Source organism: Tyto alba, unplaced genomic scaffold (genome assembly GCF_018691265.1).
Source record: "Tyto alba isolate M040663 unplaced genomic scaffold, T.alba_DEE_v4.0 Super-Scaffold_26, whole genome shotgun sequence".
Taxonomy (NCBI): domain Eukaryota; kingdom Metazoa; phylum Chordata; class Aves; order Strigiformes; family Tytonidae; genus Tyto; species Tyto alba.
The window spans coordinates 19,797,725-19,823,037 of NW_024881300.1; the positions used below are offsets into that span (position 1 = coordinate 19,797,725).

The following is a 25,313-nucleotide window of genomic DNA, read 5'->3' on the forward strand; positions in this document are numbered from 1 at the left end:
AAAAGCTTATATGAAAGATTTGTTAATATGTGAGAAAATAAATTGCCAAAGAGATTAGATGAACAATCTATGTATTACACTGGGTTTTCAAATTTGTACATAATGCATTCACCAGTATGATCTTGCTACTGTGCATGATATGCAGCTCAAGCTCAAATCAGTTCTTGTGTCCTGTTTAGTCTGAAGGCGAGAACTTACTGTTCTGTTTTTAGGAAAGCATCAGTGTAGTGTGTGGAAACACTGCCTGTGTTATCTGCTTGCATTACTTTGAGTATGATAGTTGTTGAATCTGTTTAGTGCTCTTTTTTGTGTGTGTTTTCATTCAGAAGTCTATTTCCTCATTTGTCCTTACAGTGAGTTAATTTTTTGAAGTCAATGAGTTCATTATAATGCTTTAATCTGCCTTTTACATAGTGAGGCCATGAAGTTTCATCTAGTAATTCTTGCATTGAGCCTAAGAATCATCCCCTGATTGTAAATTCCTTCTTTTTTCCCCTTGACACAAGTGTCCTTAAACTCTGGTTTTCCTGAGTGGGTAGTGTATTTTAGTAATTGTAGGTATGTCTGTGTTGTACAGAGCTGGTACACTGTTCAGTCAGTTCTAGGCAGGCTGTCTGCCCTAGAGCGACACGCAGCACCCTGAGAAGCTACTGTCTCAAGTAAAGGTAGAGCTTGTCACTGACTATGTGATGATGTACTGAATACTTTAACAGTCTTCAGCTGGTTTTACTTGCTCAATATCATTGCTGATTTTTGTAGGGAAGAGGCATGTCCCATTTATTTTATTAAGTTCTTATAATCCTGCTGAATATATGTCTATGTTTTGAAATAAACGAAGATGGGAAGTGGGTCTCTTTTCCCCTTCAGTTCTCCTGCAGTAATGTCATACATCCCTTGCTTCCAGTTTTAGGTCCTGTAGAGCACTGCATGGGCAGCTTCCCTTCTCTCTAGCATTTTCCAGCTTGCCTGGATAACAGGAATAAATTATCTTCTGAGACACTAACATACTGAAGCAGTAGCGTTACGGTTTTCAGCTTAACACCTGTCCCCACTACAGTGGGTAATTCAGTCCTTTGTTTAAAAGGAGATATTGACTCACACATTTGTTCCTTTTCTTCAAAGGAGTCTTCCATTCTGGCAAAATCTCCCATGGGAAGTTCTAGAGAAAATTCAAGGAAGATCTACAGTTTTGCATTGCTTCTGGTTTATTCAGGTATGTCATTAAATTAGCCATAATTCCTTATTATCTACTCTCAGACTGTGTGGCAGGAGCAGGAATCGCTCCCCATGTACTTACAAACTGGCAGACTCATTACTGAAACTTACAAACTGTGACTCATTACTGAACAGGCATAGGATGCCTGTCCTTTTCCAGGTTTTCTAAAATACTTCCTCATTTAACTCTGTAGGAGAAAAAGTAGGGATAAAAAAAACATGAAACTCTCTGAAATCCCTACCTGAGAATTTTCAGAGCTAAAAAATATCTTGTGCATCAAGCTGGGATGTAAAAATCTTAGTTAAGGGGTTTTATGTATATGTGTTAAGGTGTTCTAAATATTGTCATGTTGCGAAAGAGTGGCTGTATGTGCTGGTTCTGGTTCAAGGCATTCAGTGCTCTCAAGTTGGGATTTCTCAAGCTGAAGTTTTCTGAGGCTGAGGGCACAAACAGATTTCTACAACTATTGGGAGTATTAATACTTAATTTTGCCCAAGGCATAGTAATGTGATTTCTGTAGCGATTTTATGACTCAAATAGCTTTATTCTGTGGTAATTCGAGATTACTGTATTCCTGCCCTTCTAGTTTCTTCTTCCATTTTCATTTGTTCCTGCTTTTGCCCTGCCCATGGTTTTGTCAAATGAATTTGTTATACAGAGAAGTATCACCTCCAAGGTGACTTTAGTGTGGATAATGGTAAGAGATGATTAACCTTCTGACTTTTTATTTTGGTAGGTCATTTGAGGGACGGGGGGCAGAAAGAGTGTTTGAGGGGAAACTGAGGCGTACTGAAGCAAACAAGCTTGCCTGAAATGTTGTAGCCAACTAGGAACTTAGTAGAACTAGGCAATAGAAAGAGGTCTCCAAATATCTTACTTAGCTTTTTTTTTTTTTCCCCACCTGTTTTTTGTTTGTGGACCCTTGATTAATAAATTTAGCAAGACAATGGGCTTGCTTTTCTTAGTTCCTTTGTAAGTCTCTTTGGAGTAATCTACAGACCACTAGTGCTTCATGCACTACAGTTTAAAAATGCACCAAACAATCTTGTATCCTGTTCCCTGACTTTCCTTTGAACTATAACTCAAATAATTACAACATAAATAAGCAAAGTGTGTATCTCTAGAAATACTTTAGTATTTGTAAGAGGGTTTCAAAGTTATAAGGTATGGAAATGGCCTGGTCACAGATGATTCTTCTGTAGCCAAGATCTTGACCAACTTGTAAGTTTACTATCTTTTCCTGATGTATTGCTGAGATACGCAGAATAGATCTTTGTCTTTTCCCTGTGAATAATTTTTCACACAGCTTCCAGTTAGTCTTGAAAAGGAACTTAGTCTCATGTTGAGAGAAAACTGTAGAAAGGAGAACTAGACAGCCACACCCTGTTTCCACGTCTCTGAATTCACACTTATTCTGCTCTTTGCAATCACTGTCTCAGTATTAGTTCCCTCTTGGACACATGAAATGATACTAGAATGGCATTTCAAGCTGCAAAAAGCCTACTGGTGTAGTCAGTTCAAATCAATTGTAATTCCATCGCTTTGCGTGGCACTCATTTCTGCTGAGATTCTGGATCCTTATCTCTGGGATCTTACTGAGTCCTATAAAATACATGAGGAAATTCCTATTTCCCATCCTGCTGCTCCTGCTCTGTAATAACAAATAAGGGTACTCATGTGTTCACCTCTCTGGTTAGGTACCAAAATTGCCACTATTGTAATAACGTAACAAAGTGTAGTATCTTTTTAAAACACAGATACATAGCACAGCTTGTAGGTGAGCAGACCCGTTTTATGCTTCAGTTCCCCAATATTTATTGGAAATGGTTATGTAGGTGCCAACTTGTGGGGGTGAACTTTGTAGAATTGAAAATGCTGGTGCAAAGATGACTGTTAGACTTTTGCAGGCTTTACAAGAGCAGCCATGTCACTACTATAAGACAGTTTCACTCCACCTTAAACAGAAAAGCATGTCTGTTGTCATTGTGAGCTTTTAATCATCCCAATTACAGTCTTTTCCCATCTTGACAGCTGGCACTCACATGAGTCCCTTGTTAAGACTTGCATGAGAGGTGGATTTTTTTTTTTTTTTTAAGCCAAGTAAATGACCACAGAACCAAGCACAATCCCAACAACACCCAGAAATTTGCTCAGCTGGAGAGCCTGCTGCTTTCACGCAGCAGATGTTTAATGCAGTACTCGCTATAATGCACACAATAACTGCCCTTCCTGAGTATGCAGCAACACAAAGCATACTGAATCCAGGGGGTTATTAAAAAGCCACTATACTCAAGTTAACATTAAACAAGAGCTCGGTTAAAAAAGCTGTGCTTGTTGTAGCTGTAGGTTTAGCAACACAGGCTATTTGGCTTTTGAGTCAAAAGTGAGTAAACTCTATGGTAACAGAATAAAAATGCATGTTAGTCTATAGAAGAGAACGTATTTTGCAATCCACATAAAGGATCATCATTGTCTCAAGTGTTAGGAGAAGTTCTAGTACTCAGCTTTTCCTGAATGACCATACTGTGCTGATTTCTCAAGGAGGATTACTGTGGAATTTTTGGCTAATGGAGGTGAACTCTTTCCCCTTCCCAGTTTCATGAAAAGTTCTGGAGTTTTCACTGGGAATGTTACTTCCCAAGTACTTGATCAACAAAACCAAAATTCAGTCCTGGTTGCTCTGGGAGTGTTCACAGCAATCATAATTTACCTCTTTAACATTCCCATCTTAGAAGTAGATCCTGTTGCTCTTATACAAGCTGAGTTCCAAAGCCTGAAGAAGGGCTGTGGATTTCACCCTCCATGAGACCTGTCATGACTTGTAATGGGTCAAAGATTTAATAACTAGCCAAAGGCCAGAGTGGAAGTTCAGTATGTGTTTTTGTCTTAGTAGCAATGCCAGCTTATGCAACGCTCTGGTATACCCTCCAGTGTCCTGATCTGTGAAACTGGTTAGGCTGAAAGTTTACTATTTAAAAAAAATTTGGTTTCTTCCCCCTCTTGCAATATAGCCTGCTCTTTTCTTTTACTTAGCTTATCCAGACAGACAGATGCTTCTTCTGGCACAACGGAAGAGATGGTTCTAGATCATGCTTAACTGTTTCTCATAGCTGTGTTACCAAACATGTTACTATTACTGCAATGTCACAAAACATCCAGATCATACTCAGAATGTTTTGAGAAATGTGTTCTCTGGAAAACCTCTCCAAAGAGCACTGAGTTGAGAACCTTCACTTAAAATGGACTAAATCAGATGCAAAAACCCTATCTGAAAAGAAACAAGTCAGTGAGTTTGACACCCTGGCCTGCTAACACAAACTAACTTATGCACCAAAAGCATTGCAAAGTTCTCCAAAGGTGCTGGGGTAAACTGGCTACTTCTTGCATCCTTGCAGTGCTCAGCTTTTCTTAGAAAGAGGGTAACCCCTGGGATGTACAAGGCTGTGTTAACAAGTGCCACATCTCAGGCTATTAAAGAAGCTGTCTGAGAAGAAGGGGTCTATACCAGCTCCCTTGCAAGTCTTTCCTCTTAATTTCAGTGGGCCTTACAGGTGTGTGGAGCTGGCTGCTTTGACCATTCTTATTTTTGGTTTAAGATACAGCTTCTTCTCTTTGGTTCTGAGGTGGAACTGTAGCTGCTAGTGCCTTATCTAGTGATTAGAAGGATTTGCAGAAGTGTTGGTTTCAGCTCCCATACAAATAACCATGAAACCAGGAGCCAAGGAATGTGAGCAAAACACAAATACCCTGGAGAGAGAAGTGTCATGGCTGTGGTTTTATACCCGCCTCCCATGCCCTCCTTCTCCCTGCTGTAAAAGTTTATTTAAAAGTTTCTATGGGATCTTTTTCTCCTTGATAATAGTGCAGAGCTACAGGCTTTCTTTTGTATACAACCTAGAGAAACTGCACTAAGGATTATGTGCTCACCCTCCATATATGCTGGGAGCTAAAGGTCCCCTTTGGAATTTTAAGTGTGATCCAGCAAGTGAATGGGCACTGGTTATTCTCAGCACCTTGCAGAAATAACCCTGGTGTGTTGTGGGGCAGTAAAGGGCAGTTTAGTTTTTTTCTTTCTTTTTTCTCCCCATCCAAGATTTAGTCCTGCTGTCTGAAGGTAGCTTCAAACTTTCATTGATTTCACTGTGCAAGTGTCTAGATCCCAGGCTTGATGTGCCCTGAATCTCCCAAGCCAGACCGCTCCCTGAGACCCTGAAAACCTGCTCTAAAGGCACAACTTTGACCAGTCACCTCTATTCCCTGTCCCTCTCTGAAGTAGGAAGGTAGCTTAGGATGACTTGGGAACAGACTTTGAAATAAAAATTTGTGTTTGAAAGGCACTTTTTAGTTGTGCTAATTAATCGTGCAAATCCTCACCCAAAGTTTGTGATGCAGGCATCTGCTTGGTGATATTGCAGGTAGTTGCAGGTGCCCAGGCAGCTACAGAAGGACTGCTCTAAATGTGTGTAGACACCAGAGAGGGCACACACACTGCCCACTTGTGTGTTGCTTCAGATCTAACTTTATTCAGGAAGGCTTAGGATTGCTATGGCAACCCCAATCACAAACTGTGAAAGATTCATGCTAAAACCCCAAAAGGCTGACACTTTAGGGGCTTTTCTCTCTTCTCCCTCTTTCTTATTTGCTCCATCACAGAAATTACTTCTGAGCAGATGGGCCTATGGCAGCTTTATCATGGAGCCTTTGTGTACTAGAGCCCTTTGTTCCCTGGCTTCGTGAGGCTGAGCAAATGCAGCTGCTCTTGGAGTCAGTGGGAATATCAGGTGCTTGTTTTCCAGTTACTCAGATCAGCAGGACCCTTGCAATGAAATCACCCAGTCCAGTGGCTCTTTTCAGTGCCAGAATATATTGGTGGGGTGAGGTCTCTAAATTCTGGTCTTGCATTGCTCTGTTTGGGAAGACACTCCCTTACTACAGCCAGAAAAGCTTTGGTACATTTTCTGTGTGTCAAAATTTTAGAGCCGTGGGAGATGAGATCTGTTAAATCTTGTAGGACTGGTGTAAGAGATTATTGCCTCGTCTGTTCCCTACACCCTGCTCTGAAAGGTTACTAACTTGATTGCAGAAGCAACTACTCATTAGCTACACGCAAACCTCTAGCCTCAGCTTAGAGTACTGTGAGCTTCCATGGATGGGAATTTACTTGGCTGCTACTTGGACTGTGATGGTTCTGTGTCTAGCTGCTTGCTTGGTCCCATCTTGGATATCTGTTTACAGTGGCATAATCACACCTTTAATTTTTCTATCCTTGTCCTACTTATGCAAATAACATTTACACAAAGCTCTGTCCATTGGATGAGCTTTGTGATGAACAGGAAATTTGGGGAATTCCTTTGCTTGCTCACACCGTAGCAGAATAGCTCAGGGGTATCCCACACTGTATTTTATTCTCTGTATGCTGAATGCACTTCAGAGCTATCTTCCTCTCCCAAACTGCAATGTGAAAAGCAGTTCAGTTAAACTCATTGACCTTCATGTCCTTGCTCCTGGTGGATAGAGGAATTCCTTCACAGCTAATATTTTCTCTGCTTCTGAGAAAAACTTCTCCTTTATTTGCTCTGAGTCACATTGGATGTTATCAGTGGCTCCATGGTTACATAATTCACCCTTCTGCTACCTGCCTAGAATTTACTACAAGATTATCAGTGGACAGAAACTGGAGGACCTTTATAGGTATGAACCAGAATTTCTCTGATTTTTATCAGCTGATTCTGGCCATTTGCTGGAACATCCAAGATTTTACAGAAATGGATGTGGTGTGCACAACTAGAAAAACACATTTGCACTTTCATCCTTTGGCTGAAAGGGGAACCAGCTGTATGGGTGGGGGGGATTTCCTGGATCATAGCAGTTAAAACAGGAAATAGGGAAAATTCAGCCAAAAAGTCTTTTTCAGTTCTCTAAAGAACATGCTTCAGTGAGCTTCCAGACAAACCTGGCTTTGATTGTCTCTTTATTACTTGATATAAGGAAGAGAGATGTGATTTTTTTTTTTTTTTTTTTTTTAAAAAAAAAAAAAGGGGGGGGGTGTGGAAACCAGAAGTAGCAGAGCAGCATGGCCAAAAGTGAATAGGAACAATCTCAGGAATTGTTAAATACTAAAAGTAAAGGTGATCTGAGGGGTTATATTATTATTTTCTGATTGAGCTTTAAAGAACAGAATGTACCATATTTAATCATACAATCTCATGATTGTGTTTTATGAATATATTTGTTAAATAGGGAGGCTGGTTCAGTAATGGCCTCTGTGCTTACTGTGGGAAGATCTTTTCGTTTCGATCGCAGGTCTGAGCAGCTGTACTCTCTCAAATGTTATTTCTGACAATGAATAAACTGCAGTACATATGAAATGACTGGTGCAGCATGAAGACTCTCCCACAGAAACAGTTCACAAGTGATTACCCCCTCTCTCCATCTCAAGCATACAACACAGCAAATGTTTGCAAAGCATAGCAATCTAGCAATAATTATAGCATCAATCCTATTACTTCTGAATGAAAATGCACAAGATAACTATATGTACAAAACCCAAAAATATTTCCTGGGTATGAAGCCAAAGCAGAATAATTTAACCACATCAAAGTATTTCATGTTTTGGGGACTTTTACATACTAGAACATGAAAATCAACATATTCTCAAAGAAAACAGAGGTTTTGCAGAAACAGTCCTTTGTAGCTGCAGAATATTTTGTCATTGAATTTTGACCCATTTTCCCAAGGGGATCTGTAGAGGCATAATGTTCAAAACTAAGGTGCATGTGCAAATTAGGGGTAAGGTCTAATTTGCACATACGTTTTCCATAAGTGTAAGAACAAAATTAAACTGAATTAGTGTTAGAGATTAATAATACTCCATGTCTGAACAGAAAAGTGTGAGGGGGTGGGAGGTGGTTCTAATTTCATGATTCCTGCCAATGTCAACCCTGGCATATATATAATTAGCCTAATTGGTTAGCATCACAGAACAAAAATATGAATGGGGGAGCTATTTTACTCTGCCAGCCTCTAGGCTGAGGAGCTGGAAGGAGCAGAGAAAGGCTGAGGTGTGGGCAGTGAAGCCTTGCAGATATAACCTTTTGCTAGCTAGAGGCTTAGCATGGCTTTCTTTTCCCATGGTTATGGCAAAGCTCCAGTCACAGCCTCCTTCCTGAACTAAAGTCATGGTCTCTCTCCAGCACACAAGGCAGCTTGTACAGTCCTGCCCTCATTGCTCATGTTAAAAGGCACAGAGAAATGACTGCTCTGCTTCTTGACAAGCTGTGGAGTCACAGATATGTGTTCCCTGGGCCTTTGTGTTAAATACAACAGCCCTCCAGAATAAATAACTGCAACAGTCCTTGCTGAATAACACAATTCACACACACAAAGGAGGGAGCATTAGCTGCTTATTTTTTTCTGTCTGCAAGCAAAATAACCAAGGCAATCCATCCCTTCCCCAGAAAGTGGAAGTAGAAATAAGTAGCTGTAGGATCCTACAGGGCAGATGTCTGATAACAAATCCATTCAGTTTAGCTCTCCCTCATGGAAAATAAAGGAATATAAGAACTCATTATTACTAGTGCCCCAAGTAGAAGCTTAACAACTGGCAGTAGCGACAGCTCAGATTATTAGTGTATTTATAATAAAGTCTTTTAAGTCTGCCACATGGAAGGATTTGTGAGTCAGCAAACAGGTCTGCAAGGGACAGGCCAACACAGAAAGCAAAACTGTCAGGAATTATTCAACTCTGAACCTGCCCAAGTCTGCTTCTGTTTCCTTTAACAGTAACTATTGTTCTGGGAATGAGAGATTTGTTATTTTTAATTTCTTTGAAAGCTAAGTGCACAGAAGGCAAAGAGGTGTGTTGGTTTGTGACAGATTATAATAAAGCAGGTCAGCCTGCCCGAGTTGTCATGAACACAGAGACAAACTGTGCATGAGGATGTTCTACCAAATCACCTGTTGTGCAAAGACTGCTACCCAGTTTACACTCTTAACCTACATTTGGAAATATATTGTGCTTTACAGATGCGAATTGCAATAGGTTTGCAGGAACTGATGATTTTCTAATAGGTTTAGAGCTAGAGATGCCAATTTAGGGCTCATGGGAAGGAGAGCCCTTAATCCTGTTCAATCTGGAGATTTCTTGCAGGACTGAGACAATATAAAGCCCCAAAACACAAAAAGAGATGTCTAGCTGTCAGCTGTTTAGCATTTAGTACCTTTGTTTTTATTTATAGAATGCAGAAGACCTCAATTATATGTAATTTTTTGCACTTAAACTTTAGGGAAAAATAAATTACATTTATTGCTGTGACTAGCCAGAAAGCAGCAGTTGAATACCACTCACAAAGGAGATATTTTAACAAAATGGATGCGTAACTCATACCAAAAGATGGTTGGAATGGGATGCTTAATTCACATTAGTATCTTTAAAAGCTTTTTGATAAACACAGGTCCTAATCACTTGTATTCACTGATGGTCCCATTCTGCTTTTTTTTATCAGTAATCCAGGTAACCTGAACAAACTCCAACTTGGGTAATTATGTTCTCCTGACCTAAATTCTTCTTGGTGTTTCAAGTGGATACTGTTCTTGATCTGGTATCCTAAACGAGCAGTTACTATTATGTGCACTCTTAAAGGCTTTCTGTGGTTCATCTGAGTTAGCTATGTATCACTGGACATACAGTGTGTCTTAGGTACATTATGGTATGTTTATAAACTTAAAAATCCCTTTGTAGGGATAAAGTGTGAGAGGAGATAGTAAAATAAATTTCATTTATATTTTTCATGATTACTTTAAAACGTTTTTGTTGATATATATCAGATATGTATTAGAGGAAATCAGATGTTTTAGCATACATACATGCTCTGTGATGTGGTCATTGTAGGCACTTTAATAAGCAGCCCTAGAACTTCAGATTTTCTTGGCATTTGTCACTGGCTTTGGAGAATGAATGTTCATAATTCTGCCAAACAGCAATGAGAATTTCAACTGAACATTTCCAGCTTGTTCTCTGTTTCAGCTGGTCAGCTAGTACCTGAATCACACCAGTGGTTCGCGGAACTACATGTCCTTCAGGAAGGCTGAGCACAGACTAAAACGTACATACAGATGAACTCTGGGTTTTTTTTTGGGGGGGGGGGGGTGGGGTGGGGAGGGCTGTGTGTGTGTTTGTTGGTTTGGGGTTTTTTTAATGAAGAATCCAAGATGAGGCAGTAGCCTGAGGAAACTGTAAGTGGATAAAACAGATCTAGTGGATCACCCTAGGGACATCAGCTGCATCTTGATTTCAGTCTGCTCTGAGTGTAAAATATGCACTTACTTTCACTGCTGTGCTATCTGTTCTGTGTTTTTATCAAAAACTTTTTACTAAACGTCATTCTTCAGCTGGTGCTTGAACCTTACCTGCCCTTTTTCACGTGATGTGGTTTGTTAGACCTTTCATATGACCTGAGCTCCTGACACACACCCAGACACACTCCCTTCTCCAGTCAGGCAAGCACAGGAAAACAGCAAGGTGAGACAAACATTTCAGATATAAGTACAGGAAACAAAGAAATGTGTGTAGGAAGGGATCAGAAGGGAAATCAGTGTCAAAACCCCAGACTCGAAGAAGGATGGGACAGGAAGTGGGAGGGTGGCTAGAGAGGAAGAGAAAAGCTGCTGCTGCTAAAGGATGTAGCAATAGAGTATGAAAAAGTGCTGCAGGGGGAAGTGGCAAGGTGGAGTATCAGTGGGTAAAAGAAAAGAGAGTAGAGGATGGAGCCATGAGTAGAAAGGGCAAGGCCTGGGACTGGAAACGGGAAGTAGCACAAAGCCACTGCCAAGAGGAAGCCGCCAGAAATCTGGTCTCATCAGTGCCCCGGCCACGCTGACGTTCCCACTCTCACTCCTTTAGTGTAACACTTAAAGTGAGCTGCAGACAGTCACAGTAAAAACACATTGTTTTATGTCAGGTCACAGCCTCACAGCCGTTGCATTTTCATGAGTGCAGTAAAAGCCATGAATTATACATGTTTGACTATCTAAGTCTTGTTCTTTGCTTGGATACAGGCACAGTTGATGTTTTAAACAGTCAAACAAATTGAGATGCACAAAATGGGCCAGATCATTCTCTAATGCATTAAACATGGATGAACTTGACCCAAAATCTTTTAAAATCACATTTACTTCTCTCTGTCACTAGCAAAAGCTTGAGTTATGGATGCTGAAGCCAGCTGGGGCCACTGATTCCTTGAAATAAGGACATTATATACTTAAAACCACTTGCAATAAACACAAAAAATATTGCAATTTATATCTTAGTATATCGAATAAAACACTCCTGAGATTTTGGAAAGGACTTGATAGTTAGTGTTGTGTTACTCCAGCCACTCTGTGAGCGTCTGAACTGAGAGCAAAGCTCACTGTGATGTTTTCCAGAGAAGTTACAAGAATTAAGAAGAGATTATACAATCACTTTCAATTGGCTTCCAAAATGGTTTTGTTACTGGTTTCAGGATGTGAGTAAATTAAGCAGGTTAATTGTTTTTTATTTCCTTGTACTTCAATTGAAAGAAAAGTAGGAACTCCCCCTTGCAAACGAATCTGCTTTGAACTCGGTCTGTTTCTTAGCATTATCATTTTTTGCTCCTTTTCACTTTTTTTGAGGGGGCTACATTAATGCTTCAGTCTTGGGGGAGCTTTAGAGATAGAAGACCTTTGACATCCCAGGATACACGTTACATAAAACCCCTTTCTGTGTAAGCACAGACTTGAAATGACACAAGCAGCCTGAGATCAGCAACAGTTTCTGAGGGGAACTGAGGAAGAAGGACGACTTTCTTTAATGGGAAGTGCATACTGAAGCACATAACAAAAACACGGTCAAAAGCTCACAGTGTTACTGCCGCTGTTGAGTGTAGTACAGAAGAAAATTTTCACAGTACCATTTTTGGAGCTATATCATCGTTAAATGGTTAATGATTATAACCATTACCACAATGACACTGTCTTTCTCCAGCCTTTTATCTTTGAGCTGAAAGCATGTCACACAGATGTTCACTATTAAACTCCATAGCACTATCCTGGAGTAGAGAACTGGATAGGGAGAGTAGCTAATGGAATTGGAGTCATTTGCTGCTTACCTCAATAAAAATATTTTTATATGGAGAGGCTTTGTTTAAGCAGGAATGTGCTTTAGCCACAGCAAATTGTCTGATGTTTACAGAACAAGAAAATGTCGAGATTTTAGACTGAAGAGTTCTTCCTGGTCATTCTGGAGATATCCCAGGTCATATATTTTGTCACCAAAAGTCAGACACAGCCAAAGAGGTTCTCATCATCCTGAGCCATTTTCTTCCTTTTGTCCTTACAGGTGTGTGTGTCTATCACTGCTTTTATTTATGATTTTATTCTCACCCTCTCCTTACATCTCTGTCACTCTGAAATGATGTGAAATACCACACACAGATCAGGAAAAAGAGCTGAAGCACTGAGGAGGTGATATATGTGTAGATTAAAAGTTTTCCCTTGGGGCCAGATACAGAGACTATCGAAGTCTAGATGAGTCCTATGAATTTCAGAAAGATCCAGTGAAAACTCAAATACGAATGCCTGCTTCATGTTTTTATCTCCAGAGGAGTAGATTGCTTTAAAGGAAGGTTGTCCCACCCACTCCCTCGAAGCTTGTCAAGTGGTCCTATCACACCATGCACTCAGTCCTACTGATAAGTTCTAGATAGATCTGGCAAAAGGCACTCTGGCTCTGTGTATTGCCAGGAAGAGATCATAGTTCAAAGAAAAAAATTCTACACCTTGTTCTTATGTCCATGCTTGAGACATGGTGAGCATAGGAAAGAGAAAGCAGACACCGTTCTGGCACAGAACAAAAAATTTTTTCTCCTGCTCACAAAGGTCAAGACTTTTTCCCTGGAGGAAATATTTCCCTCCCACTCATTGCTTTCCCACTGATAAAAAACTGGTTAGTTAAAATAGTTTTTTGAGGTCTGTCTAGCTCCAAAATGGACATCTGAAATTAGATAATTTAATTCAATTTTTGCACATCTTCTAGTCTTTTGTGTGATTAGTCAATAAAATCGACATATGTTAGGGTTCATATACAAGATATACGTATGTTTCCCGTCTAATGCAAAAAGCTGTGGGCAAATACCTATAGTGAGTGCCCTGTTACAAAGTTACCATAGAGACAGTACATTAAAAAACTGTTGCCCTTATTCCTTACCACTGACCTAGAATTAAAACCAACACCTTTTCTATACTTGTTCAATTCTTTTTTGCTTCTGTTGCCCATAGACAAGGTGCTGAGTTGTTTGTGTGTAAGATCAATGAACAGCTTATTTCATGCATACTCCTCCAAGTTGCTGAAAACCAAGAATGCAGACTCAGTCTCACTATCTTTGGGGTTGAGCAGAGTTCAGATGTCAGAGCTCTCCACTTTGTTCCTTAAACCGTGCTCACACAGTTTCCTGTTTAGACACAAAAAAGGGGGCTAAAGAGATCTTGGTGCTTCCAGTGCTAGGCTCAGGACAGTAGTTTCTTCCACAGCAGCAGCTGACTGCCAGGGTATTTCTCTGAAAGGCACTTGAGTTAATTTTTCAAGTTCTGATCAGTTCAGATGGCTCATTTGTAAGAGCAGTTTCAAAACCTAATTTCAAGTGGCCAAAAAATAATCAGTTAAAATAGGCTCATTGGTTTATAAACGCATTAGCTGAGCAGACTTGGTTTTGTGTCAGAGAAGCACAAAGGGCTCTAGAGACAGCTAATACCCTAGAATAGCTTTGTAAAGAAGGTACAAGATACCGGAAACAAAGTTCTGCAGACATTGCTGTTCCTTCGCTATATTCTTTGCGCTTCTCTGAGGTTTAGAAAAGGGTCTTGATACTTGTTAGCTCCTATAGCTCAAACATATATTGTACTGAGTTTGGAGGTGAAGTGATGCATTCTGAATGCTGTTGCAATGTGGATTGGGGGATGAACCTTGTACTCCAGTAGCTCACAGAGATACAGTCTTGCTGCAATCTCATTGCACAGCACTGGAAAGCTTTACAGCTGAGGCCCTTCAGTTCTTAATTTCTCCTTGCTATTTGGGGAAATTAAAGTGTGATGGTGACCAGGGTTAATAGATTTGCTGAAAGGTCAGCAACACACATCACATACGAGCAATGAAAAACAACTCTAATTGAGGCTACTTTCTTTTTCTGATTGGTTTGACTGAAATCTTTCCAAGATGACAAGTTTGAAGAGAAGCTCTGGAAAAGCCAACAGGGAGGCCTTTGAGAAGAAAACAAGTTTTTAAAATGTACAGGGAGGTCAATACAGTTCACATAACTGAGGTTCATACTACAGCAGCCCTCAAAGGCCTGGCTGCAAAAACTGCTGAGAGCAGGCAAGACCCCTGTTCCAGAGTCTGTTCTTTCCCCCAAGATTGGTTATGTCCAGGAAATAAAAGGACATAAACCAAGTGACATCATGGTATACCATTTCAGCACCTTCAACATCCCCTCCTCAATTTTGACACCTACCCTGGATCTATTTTCTGCTCTATATTATCTTGTCACTAATTGCACAATAATTCTTCTATTACTGTGGACTAGAGAACAGGGAAATCCATCTGTCAGATGCTCTGTGTCTGATGACTCTTATGACTCTTCCTGACCTAAATTTGGAATTGCTCCACCTTGCACCTCCTTTCCATTCCCTCAGGGTGTTGACTCTCAGGCACTAACAGATTAAATTGAAGTACCAAGTGCCAGCAGCCTGCCCTATGTAGCTCCCAGCAATTAATAGTCTTGCTGAAGGGACAGATGAACTGCCTGTGAAGAAGCATCCTGAATCTCACTGTAATTTGTTGACCAGAATATTCAAGTCATGAAACCAGAGCTGTTTACTTACATATGTAAGGCCAGAAACTGGTGATGTAAAATTCCCTTCCTGCTTCAGGGAAAAGAAAGCTTTGGATCCCAGAGGATGGCTTTAGGAATAAAGTGAGATCCCACATTATTCACTGCCTGGTTTTGTCCTCATCTGGATAGTCGGTGCTGTTTGTGTGGTGTGATAAACAGCAGCACATAACTCAGGGTCAGAAGGACCCAGCATCCAGCAGCACTGATGAGACAGGAGGTGGTGTCTGAGGATTTTTTAAGTATTTGTACACTGTAACTTTATGATTCTGTTGACTTTCCAAATACAGCAATAAGCACTTTCACATCTTCAAAGTGCTTATAGATACAATCTCACTTAATCTCCTAGGGAAGGAAGATAAGAAAATGGTCAGTAACAAGTAAGTAAATGATTTAATTTTGTAAAAGAACTCAAAGTTTAAGGGGAATTAAAGACCTGATGTCAAGCTAAATCAAAGCAATGGAAATGAGCTGAAACTTGGATCTATCCAAGATTTTTAGTAGGCAAAAATGAATTTCACCACTCTGCAAATATGGTCTAGGTGTGGAAGCCCTTGTTGGAGGAAAAGGCAGAAGAGACAAAGGACAGAGCTACATGAAAAGCTGAGTTGAGATCCCTGGGGAACAGGGCTCATGCTTTCATTGCCAGCAGGGTGGTGGGACTGGCAGTAGCTGGTGCAGGGAAAACTCTTCTCTCTGCAGCCCCTTGCAGTGGCCATTTGGGTCCTTTCACCAGGGCAGCAAGCTCATGGTGCTTCTTGGTAACTGCCTACCTCCCCCTGGCTGGAGCCAGGCCTGCTGCAGCCATTATGTGACTTGCTGATATCACTATGCTGGGAATAAATGTCACATGAAGGAATAAATTAGAGCTAGGAGCGCCCGAATCCCAGAGAAGTGCCCAGTTTACAAATTAACACAGTACCTCTCACAAAGATCCTGGCTTATTTTGTTACAGAGGAGGCCAGTTGGATGAAAATATTTCTTTTTGCATGGTAGTAATAGAAGAATAGAAGGGCTGGGGTCATAGAAAGCTAAAATCTTTGCAAGAGCCAAGTGTTGGTTTGAATGCACTCCTTTCTTTCAAGATCCTCAGCTGTTCCCTGCATGCTTAGAAACACTTTCTGAAGAACCATTTTTGAAGTGGTACAGCACAAGAAAAGCATTCCTCCTTCAGAGATCACTGAATACTAATTTACTGTTGACAGGTTGTGGAAAGAAAAGACTCATCATTGTCCCCTTTCATGAGAATGTTTTTTTCCTTTTCTTTTTTAAATTTAATAATGTGTCAAATTAGGGTTAAAGTGCTCTGTTTCCTCAGCTCTGCTCAGACTTTGATGCTATACAAGACCTACCCGACACTGCTTTTCTCTGGCACTGCTCAGATATAAGAATGACCTGAAGGCATTCAGTAAAGCTGTTAATTAGGCAATGTTAAGCAGTTACAAGTGAAGGGAGAATGTAAACATGGCAGGCATTATATCCACCCCAATATGCTACATACTGATGTGATCACTGGCACCAGTTAAGGCATAGTTGGATTTATGTCTGGCTAGTCAGCACATCCCAGCTAGACACCAGACTGGCTTTGAAAGCCCTATTCTGTCACCAGCTCTTGGGTAAATTTTTAGTAGGTGAACACTCAGATGTTAAACATCTGAGCACTGTTTGGGTGAGAAACCTCACTGCTTTAGGTTAGAGTCTGTATGTGCTGGGGATTTTGCTCTTGTTCAAAATTCCTTTAGAATAAGTTGGGTCTTGGAAAAAAAAAATAATAATTTCCCCACAGCTCCTCGAGCTTTATGCATCTAAAGGCTCCCTCTATCCTTGTGGGACACAACAGGGGCCTTCTAGAAAGAGTCTCATGTCCAACAGTACCATTGCAACTGAGGCAAGTAAAAGCCCCTTTGGATGTGCATTAGTGCAGAGCATAGGCCTGCCCTTCTCCACCAGGGAAATCTCTCCAAGTTGCCTCAAGCCTGTACCTATGTATTGTCTTGCCAATGTAGACACAAGGGAAGTCTAGACTCAGGTGCAAATCAGCAATAATTTCTGAACCAAGCTAGGTTTTATGTTGTAATGATTGTTCATTAGGCTAAATTATGTCTTTAATGACATCTTTGAATCATTTTTATTGTTTTCAGAGAATTAATTGTGAAGCCATTCCCGATTTGTGAAGCTTATATAGGCAAATGCATCTACAGATGCTGCCCATCACTTGGATTACAGGATTATATATTAAACTTTTACAACCATGAAAACATGTGGAAATTAGTGTTCAATGATTCTCTCAGAGCTTGTCATTACAAAACACAGGACAATCCAAATGTGTAAAATGCATGCACCTTGGAAAGGCTTTAAACCTGTCATGTCTGTGTGGTGATTAGACCATAAACTATGTACTGATTCACTGTAAAAAAAAAAAAATTAAAAAAAAAAAAAAAAAAAAGCCCACTGCACTCCTAGACCTCTGTAAATCTGTTATTTACAGGAATGGTTTTCTTTTTTACTTATGATCAAATAGTGGTTTAGAGCAGGGCTGGTTGATAGGCAAAGAATTCAGGCATGTCCAGACCTGCCATACAGAAAATAAAAGTGATGTACTGTGAGAAGCAGTAAATCCCTTTTTATGTGAGATGCTGAAATGACTCTAAAAAGCTGTCATTACCACAGGTTGTCTGACCTGGAGCTGAAGATATATTCAAAAATGAATCAAACTATACTAAGTTTTGGAGGAATATCAAATGTGAAGTGGTGTTTGGCTCATATGCTACTCATTTTCCAGATGCTGGGTAAATGAAAAGTTGAATGATAAAAGAACAATAAGAGAACAAAGTGCAGGTATCCAACTCGCTCACTGTATCCAATCCTTTTGATAACATAATTATATCTGTAATTTTATAATTTTCTATACCGTACAAGCAATGTCAGGAAACACAGATGACAACCTGGTATTCATTATATTGATCTGAATTCGTGCATGAATTTTTTCAGATCCTGTAGCTTTTTTGAGGTGGATTGTACACTGAAATTCAAGAGAATGACCATGAAAATGATTGGACTCTTTGTAAGCATGCACTGTACACATTGCTGTGGGAAAGTTACCTTGCAATTTTTATTTTTTCATCTCTGAGCGATGCTTTTATCCTTTAGCGATGCCACGTTTTCAGACCCAAGGGGTCAAGCCTGAGAATACTTTTCAGTTCTGAACGGTCCCATACTGGAACAAGTAGCTCTAATCTTCAGAAAGACTTCTCCAGACATCGTATCAAAGAGGCTGTTGTCATACTAAGATGGGACCAGAAGGTCTTGTTCTGGATTTCAGTGGGACTTCTCCCTGGTCTTCGGCATGACACGTGTTTATATTCATGATCGTGTGTAATTAATGTAATTAACTGCATTCATGATAAATTTATTTACATAGTATCCACATACATAAACTGGAAGGGATCAACACAGAGCAGAATTATAACAGCCTAGCGTTTAAAGCTAGTTTTTGAAATTATATGTTCTTCATGGAGATTTTCTGAGTTGAAAGCAAGGCTCAGCCTAGTCTGCTCAGGCTGTGGCCATGGTTTTGCCTTGCTCGCAAGCACAATTACAAGGGAGTCTGTGGTAGCTGCTTAGAAATTGTTTTGGTTAAGAACTTCCTTTTCTTGGTATAAATCAGAGCCCAGCTCTGACTTCGTTTCTGCAACTGTAGCAGAAATTCCCTTAAACCAGCAGAATGTAGAGCACAATCCAGTTCAGTCTTCTTCCTTCTTGCATCTCTCAATGTTACCATAGTCCCCCTGGACTCTTTTGAAGAATACAGAAAAAAATACCCATTCTCTCCTTTAGCCTTTTAATGTTTTTTAGTATGTTTTTAATTCTTTTCCTCCCAGTGTCTTCTCAGTCTTTCTTTCTCTTTTTCTGCCTCATTTCATCTAAACTCTGTTTCATATTGAATAAAGTACCATCCACTGTAACAGGCAATTTAATTTTAAAAGAGATAACAACTATTCTTTTATTTTCTTTTTGTAGCAGTCTCCTTCAAGTAGGCAAAGGTTTTCTGCATTGTATTCTGTAATTAACTTGTCTTTGAGTCAACCAGTACACTCTACCAATGCAAATAACATTCTAGCTAAGATCATTTATTGGTTGAAAGAAAATTAATGTTTTAATCAAAGTAACATTAAAAAGTAACTCAGCTGGTTTAGTGGTTCTGAAAATATGGCAATGGAAAATTGTCCATATTCATGAAAGCTTTGACTGGATCTGAACAGGGGTGCTTTCTGCATCTTGCAATTATATATAAACTACAATATATTTCTTCTTCCAAAATACTTCCATTCTGCAGGAAAATGGATCTTGGGCCTTTCAAAACATCTAGTTAAAGAATCTGAGGAAGAGACAGGAGAAATGGCTTTTATCCAGCTCAGACTACTTAGTCACTGCCTGGAAGGGCACCTATGAGAGATCCAAGAGGCTTAAATACCTTCTCCAAAACAAAGATCATTTTAGTGTTTCCTACCTAATGCTTGACCCAGGGTAAACATGTGAGCCATAAATTGCAGCAGTGATGCAGAAATAGTGCAGAGTGGCTTTGTCAGTGAAGAAGGTGGATGGGAAAGTGTTTAGCATGCTCAGGATCCTGGTGTGAGTCTGCTCCAGCCCCCTTCCCAGGTGAAGGGTGGGATAGGCTCTCCATCATTCTGAGACAATCAATATTCCTCTCCTTGGAGACTCAGTCCAGAAATTCAAGCCACACTGAACCTGGTCTGTATGTTCCTACAGAAAGTTCATGTTTCCGCAATCAATTGTTTTTGTCCCAAAAAAAGAATACAGAGTTTTGCTGTTGACTCCAGTATAGCCTAGATTCCACTTGTAAATTGCCTTAAAATCACTGGCACTTGGCTGCAGCTCATTTCTCTTATAAATCCCTGAGGTCATGATTCAACAATACAATAAATCCAGCTTAAAAGCTCCTTGTGTCGGATCAGAAAAGTCGTGACACAGAATCACATCACACAGAGCACTGATCCAAGGTAAGCAAACTTGCCTATTCAAATGTATTAAAAAATAATGACAAGTTTATGTTGGACCAGGAGTCTCACTCCTAGATGAGGCATCTCTGCAGCTACTGCTCCAACACTTTTGAAATTGTCTGTCCTCTTCTAGGCAGGAAAACATTAGCGTAAACACTGCATTCTGCACTCCAGCTACTTCACCAGAAATACCATCATGTGCCGATGTCTGATCCACATCAAATGTGTATTTCTGGCAGATCAGCAGTGCAGAGATCTGGTATTAATGATCACAGAACCAGGGCCTCCGTCCAGAAGCGTGGGAAGACTCTTGAAAAAAGCAGCAGTGCTTTTTCAGAGGCACTCAGAGAAGATCAGGGTAGGCATCTCTCCTGGTCGTTTCATTGGGGAAGCGAGCAAAGCTCCACAGGCAAATCACTGCAAAGAATTCTTCCTTAAGCACTCAAAAGACTTAAGAGTCCAATGAGATATCACCAAATGAGAAAGCAGCTGTGAAACATTCCAGCTGTGGCTGGAATGGAGAGCTATTCCTCCCCAGTCCATCACATGAAGATTTCCTAATCTGACCCCTGCAGAGCATTTTCTGGTAGTAAATGGCTAAAGTGGCCAGGCCTGAAATAGTTTAAATACTTTGTTGCAGCAAGGAACAGCTTAGCAAATCAAGGTGATTCATTTATTAAATTCCTTTGGCTAATAGCATCTGATTTTAAATTTTATTTTCATGTAAGGCAAGTAGCAGTTTCAAACAGAGTTGCTATTGAGAAAAATAATTGATTCCCTGATTGCAAATTTACTTGAGTTTTTCTGGATATTTTTTGTGGCCTGAAGCCATCCGTGCGTTTGCTTTCAGTATTTCAACAAGACAACTACGGTCTGAGAGACATGTTTTGTATGGAGTTTTATATATGTAATGGAGTTTTATAACCCATTTCCATTTGGGCATTTTGACTCAAGGAGGAACTTCATTGTGTGACAAAGGTGCCAGGGCGTTTCTTTGTGATCCCTTGACCATGCTGCTAAATCCTCCTGGTGATAGCAATGGTAACTAAGACATCTGAGGTCACATTCACAGTAGCCAGAACAATCCTGCAGTCTCTTCCAGAAAACAAGGAATTGCAGTAAACAAGGGAGAGGCTTCCCAGAAAGAGTCATTTCACAGTGAGCTCAGTCCATCATGAGCCACAGAGAATTGAAGCAGTTTATTGTAGTACTCCTGCAGGTCATCCCCAATGGAGAGTGAACATGGATGTTTACAAATCTGAAGGCTTTGTCTGATGTATTTAGGGACAGAGTCCTTTCTAAACTGTGGTGTTATTTGTCCTTCAGTACAGCTGTTTTGTCTTTATAGCTGTTAAATATAATCTCTGCTGAAAGGGAAAAATGATAATTAATTCATTAGTGATAATGCTCATTGTTTTCTTGCACAGTTTGTGTACAGAGCACACAACGTAGTGCGGCCCCAAGGCCTTACTCACTGCAACAAACAGCAGAGGAGAGCTTCAGAGTCGGGACTTTCCCATGTCGTAACACTGATGCTCTGAACCACGCAGGGTATTTTGTTCTGCTGCAAGGCAGTCTCAAGCCAGAGAGTTAGTATGGCTGACTTTTTTTTTTTAGTAATAAAAAAACCTCTCCAAAAACAAACAGAATGGAAGTGTGTAAGGAAAGATGCTAGTTCAATTTCCTGGAGTCCATAAAAATTGCAAAACTCCTGGAATGGATGCATTCCTGACACTATAACAAAATCAGGAAAGCAGTAAAAAAAGAGAGAATGATACCTAGGCATGTAAAATAATCACAATCAAGATTTGTTTCTTTTTTTCAGCAACACAAATAGATAGGAAGGATAGGATGATAGGAAGGATTACAGAAACGTTTGAGTGGTTAAGATTCTAGTCAGGAGTGAGGCTCTGTTGTGTTCAGTCTTATATAAATACATAATAAGATGCAGCCCTTAGCCTGGAGAAATTATATTCTGAAAGGCAAGACACAGAGAGGCTGGGGAGGGACAGAGGCACAGAGAAGGGAAGCAAGAGGCCCCAAGTTAGACAATAGCTTATTGGCAGCAGCAAAAATAGAATCAGAGCCGGCTTCTTCCCACACTGGTGTGACAGGATCTCACTCCCTTCTTGACTGATTGTTGTGAAATAAATCATTGTTTGCAGATATGAGACACATACTACCGACATACTTAGCTGCAAATCTATTCCATGCAGAGGTTTTCAGCTATTTGTTGAGCTATAGATTTGCTATTAGACTTGTGGTCCCTGAATAGTGAGTTTCATCCTACTAACAGTAGTATTGCTTTTCTTAGTAGTGTTTCATGGATCCCTCAGAAGTAGTCCTTGGAATCCCAGGTGTCAGCAAATTACAATTTGAAAGCCTGTGTTTTATAAGACTCTTTATACATTCTTGGTCTTCAGTATTTTTTGGATATTTACAGTAAATACTAACAGCTGCAGAAATTCTGAGCCACCTCATTTCTTGTCATCTTCTTTTGACTAAACTAAATGGAGTAATTGAAATTTTCATGCTGAATGAAAACTGTGAAAGTGAATTAAAGTGAACTTTGAACATTTCCTAAAACAACCCAGGAATGTAGAATCAAAATTGCATCCAAGCTAATTCTACTTCCCTTGAAACCTGAGACCCCTGAGAATACATACATTACCAACAAATTTGGAGGTCTCCAGTTGTGTCTCTGATCAATAGTGGAACCATTTATCATTGTACCCAGGAATCAGTATTTTAGAAATCTCCATGGAGATAATTGCCATGGCAATTCAGCAATGCCTGGTATGTGAAACACATTCATATTAATACCTCTAATTTGTCCAAGATGCCTTTTTTCCATTCCTGCAATGTGCTAGAAGAAGAAAGATATTGCATGTTACATTAGATTTCCAATTACTAGCAGAATACTCGGTTGTTGACAGATATGTCTTCCTGTTGGAAACACATGTAAACCAGAATAGAAGAGCTGAACTGATCAAACTGAGGTCTTTTCAAAGAGAAAAATAGAACAATTACCGGATGCAAGTAGATAAAAAATTTTCCTTATGGGACAAAAATTCCTTGGAATATGCTGTTTTTTCAAAACTAAAATCTTCTACAGGAATGCATCAACTCAATTTAGCACTGAAGAAAAAAAGATAAGTTGAATTGTTTAATTTTTTTTAATTTATTTATTACTATTTGAAGAAATAACAAAAAAAAATCACTGTTAAGATACAATTTCTGTGGCTCCTTATACATATATAAATGTATCAAAATCAATACAAAATGATTTGGTTATGTTTGAGAAAAAAAAGTTGCTTTTCTAGAAGCGCACAGGTTTTTGTTTTATTTTTCAGTTTGGAACAAAGCTAATTTGGAATTAGGGCCTTATAGAAAAACTGGGGTTGGAAAAGATCTCTGGAAGCCATGTGGTCCAAGCTCCTGCTCAAAGCAGAGCTAATTTCTGAGTTAGATCAGGTTGCGGAGGACCTTGTCCTCACAAATTTTTAAATTCTGCAAACCCTGAGCTTCCACAGCTTCTCTGGATCCCTGTTCCAGTGCTTCACCACTCCCTTTGTGAAGAATTTTTTCCCCTTAGATTTGATCAGAATTTCCTTTTTTTGTAACCTGTGACTGTCTCCCCTCAAACCACAGCATAGCATCATGCTAGGAAGTTGGGTTGGAAAAGGATAAGCATGGAAGATTCCCCTGTCCAGGCATCCTGGAATTCAAATTCTTGTTTATGCCTATGAGGTCAGTCAGCCATAACAGCAGGGCTGGGGAATGCAGGATGTTGTGGTGATGAGGAAGGTAATTGTGTTGATTTGCTTTTCGACTGTTTCTGTGAAGTGTCATCTGAAAAAGAAACTGGATAATACTTACCACACCGAAAAGCCAATAAGGCAGGGTGACGGACAGCCCAACACTGGCAGTGTGTCACTTGCCAAATCCATGTTTTTTGGTTGCTCTGTTGTATTCTCCCCACCTAGTGCTCCTTCACCATCTTTACCCTCCCTCAACACCAGCATCTTTCAATGAGTCAATCTTTATCTCAGCAGCCATTCATCAGTGCAGATCACTTTAAAAGCAGATTGTAATGTGGAGAAAACTGTAAGTCAAAATGGCTTTCTTACCCTTCTGCCAAGGCTCTGGATCATTTTTAAGTGAAGGTTGCAAATATTAGGGGTTTTTTTATCCTTCAGATCTGTAGCATTCTTTTCCCTGATGGTTTTAGCACTGGGTGGATCTGGAAAACTTAACAGCCAGGGAAGCTCCTAGTGTCTGAACATAAAGACACAACTAAGATGGTTTCCTGAGCACATGAGGAAAAGTGACTGACTAACACAACAAAAGCTGGGGAAGGACCAAGATCTCAGATTATTTTTCAACTCCTTGAAATGGGAGACCAGAGCTCATCTTAAAATGCAAACAACAGCTTGCAGGATTCCTCAGGGGTTTGATGCAAAACGCAAAAAAAAAAATGTTGTTTCGTGTGTCCTGTGACATAACACGACTTTCATTAAACTCGGTAAACATAGCTGCAGGGTTGGGAAATACAGCAGTCAGAAATGGCTCACTTTACACTGTGCAAACATAAGGCAGTACCTCTGAGGAAGTATCTTGTAAACATTGGTGCCTTTACACTAAGCACCCTGCCTAATCAAAGGTTTCACCTTGCTGTGCACTTTGAGGCAGTGGTGATAAATTCATTAAACAATGAGAGTTTTCTGAAGCCATCGTTGTGTTTAAAAACTTTCAGCATGTGAAACACAGTCAAACTGAAATAGAATATATGTCCTATTATCCTGTTATTTTGTGGGTGTGTGGGGCAGAAAGAGGGGGATTAATGAATAAGCTGCAAAGATTTTCATTTCCTGTTTTGTGGCAGTTTGGGCTGTTGGACTGTACATGAGACCTTGCATATTTTTCACTTTGTTGATTTTCCTGCTTGTGAAGTGACATGCAAAGCCTGAAGATTTCCTGTCTGAGACAGATTGCTCATCTGATGGGGGAGCGATGTTTCTCCTTGACCTAAGTCACAGCTGAAGGAGAAAATACAGCAGAACCAAGTCTCAGGAGAGCCCAGCATGCTGGGCTTTCCACAGGCACATATGCACACAAGTGGGATGCTAATATCACTCAAGGGCCAGAAATACCTGCCCAGACACACCT

At 40.0% G+C, this 25,313-nt stretch overlaps 1 protein-coding gene across 1 annotated transcript in view; it reads left to right on the forward strand.

The window, feature by feature from the left end:
• The first annotated feature begins 1,121 nt into the window (after positions 1–1,121).
• Positions 1,122–25,313, forward strand: part of KLHL36 (kelch like family member 36) — an 80,117-nt gene continuing 55,925 nt past the window's right edge. Inside the window, exon 1 of the mRNA XM_042797463.1 lies at positions 1,122–1,213. The gene's annotated coding sequence lies outside the window, so the exon portion shown is untranslated. The remainder of the gene's footprint in view (positions 1,214–25,313) is intronic.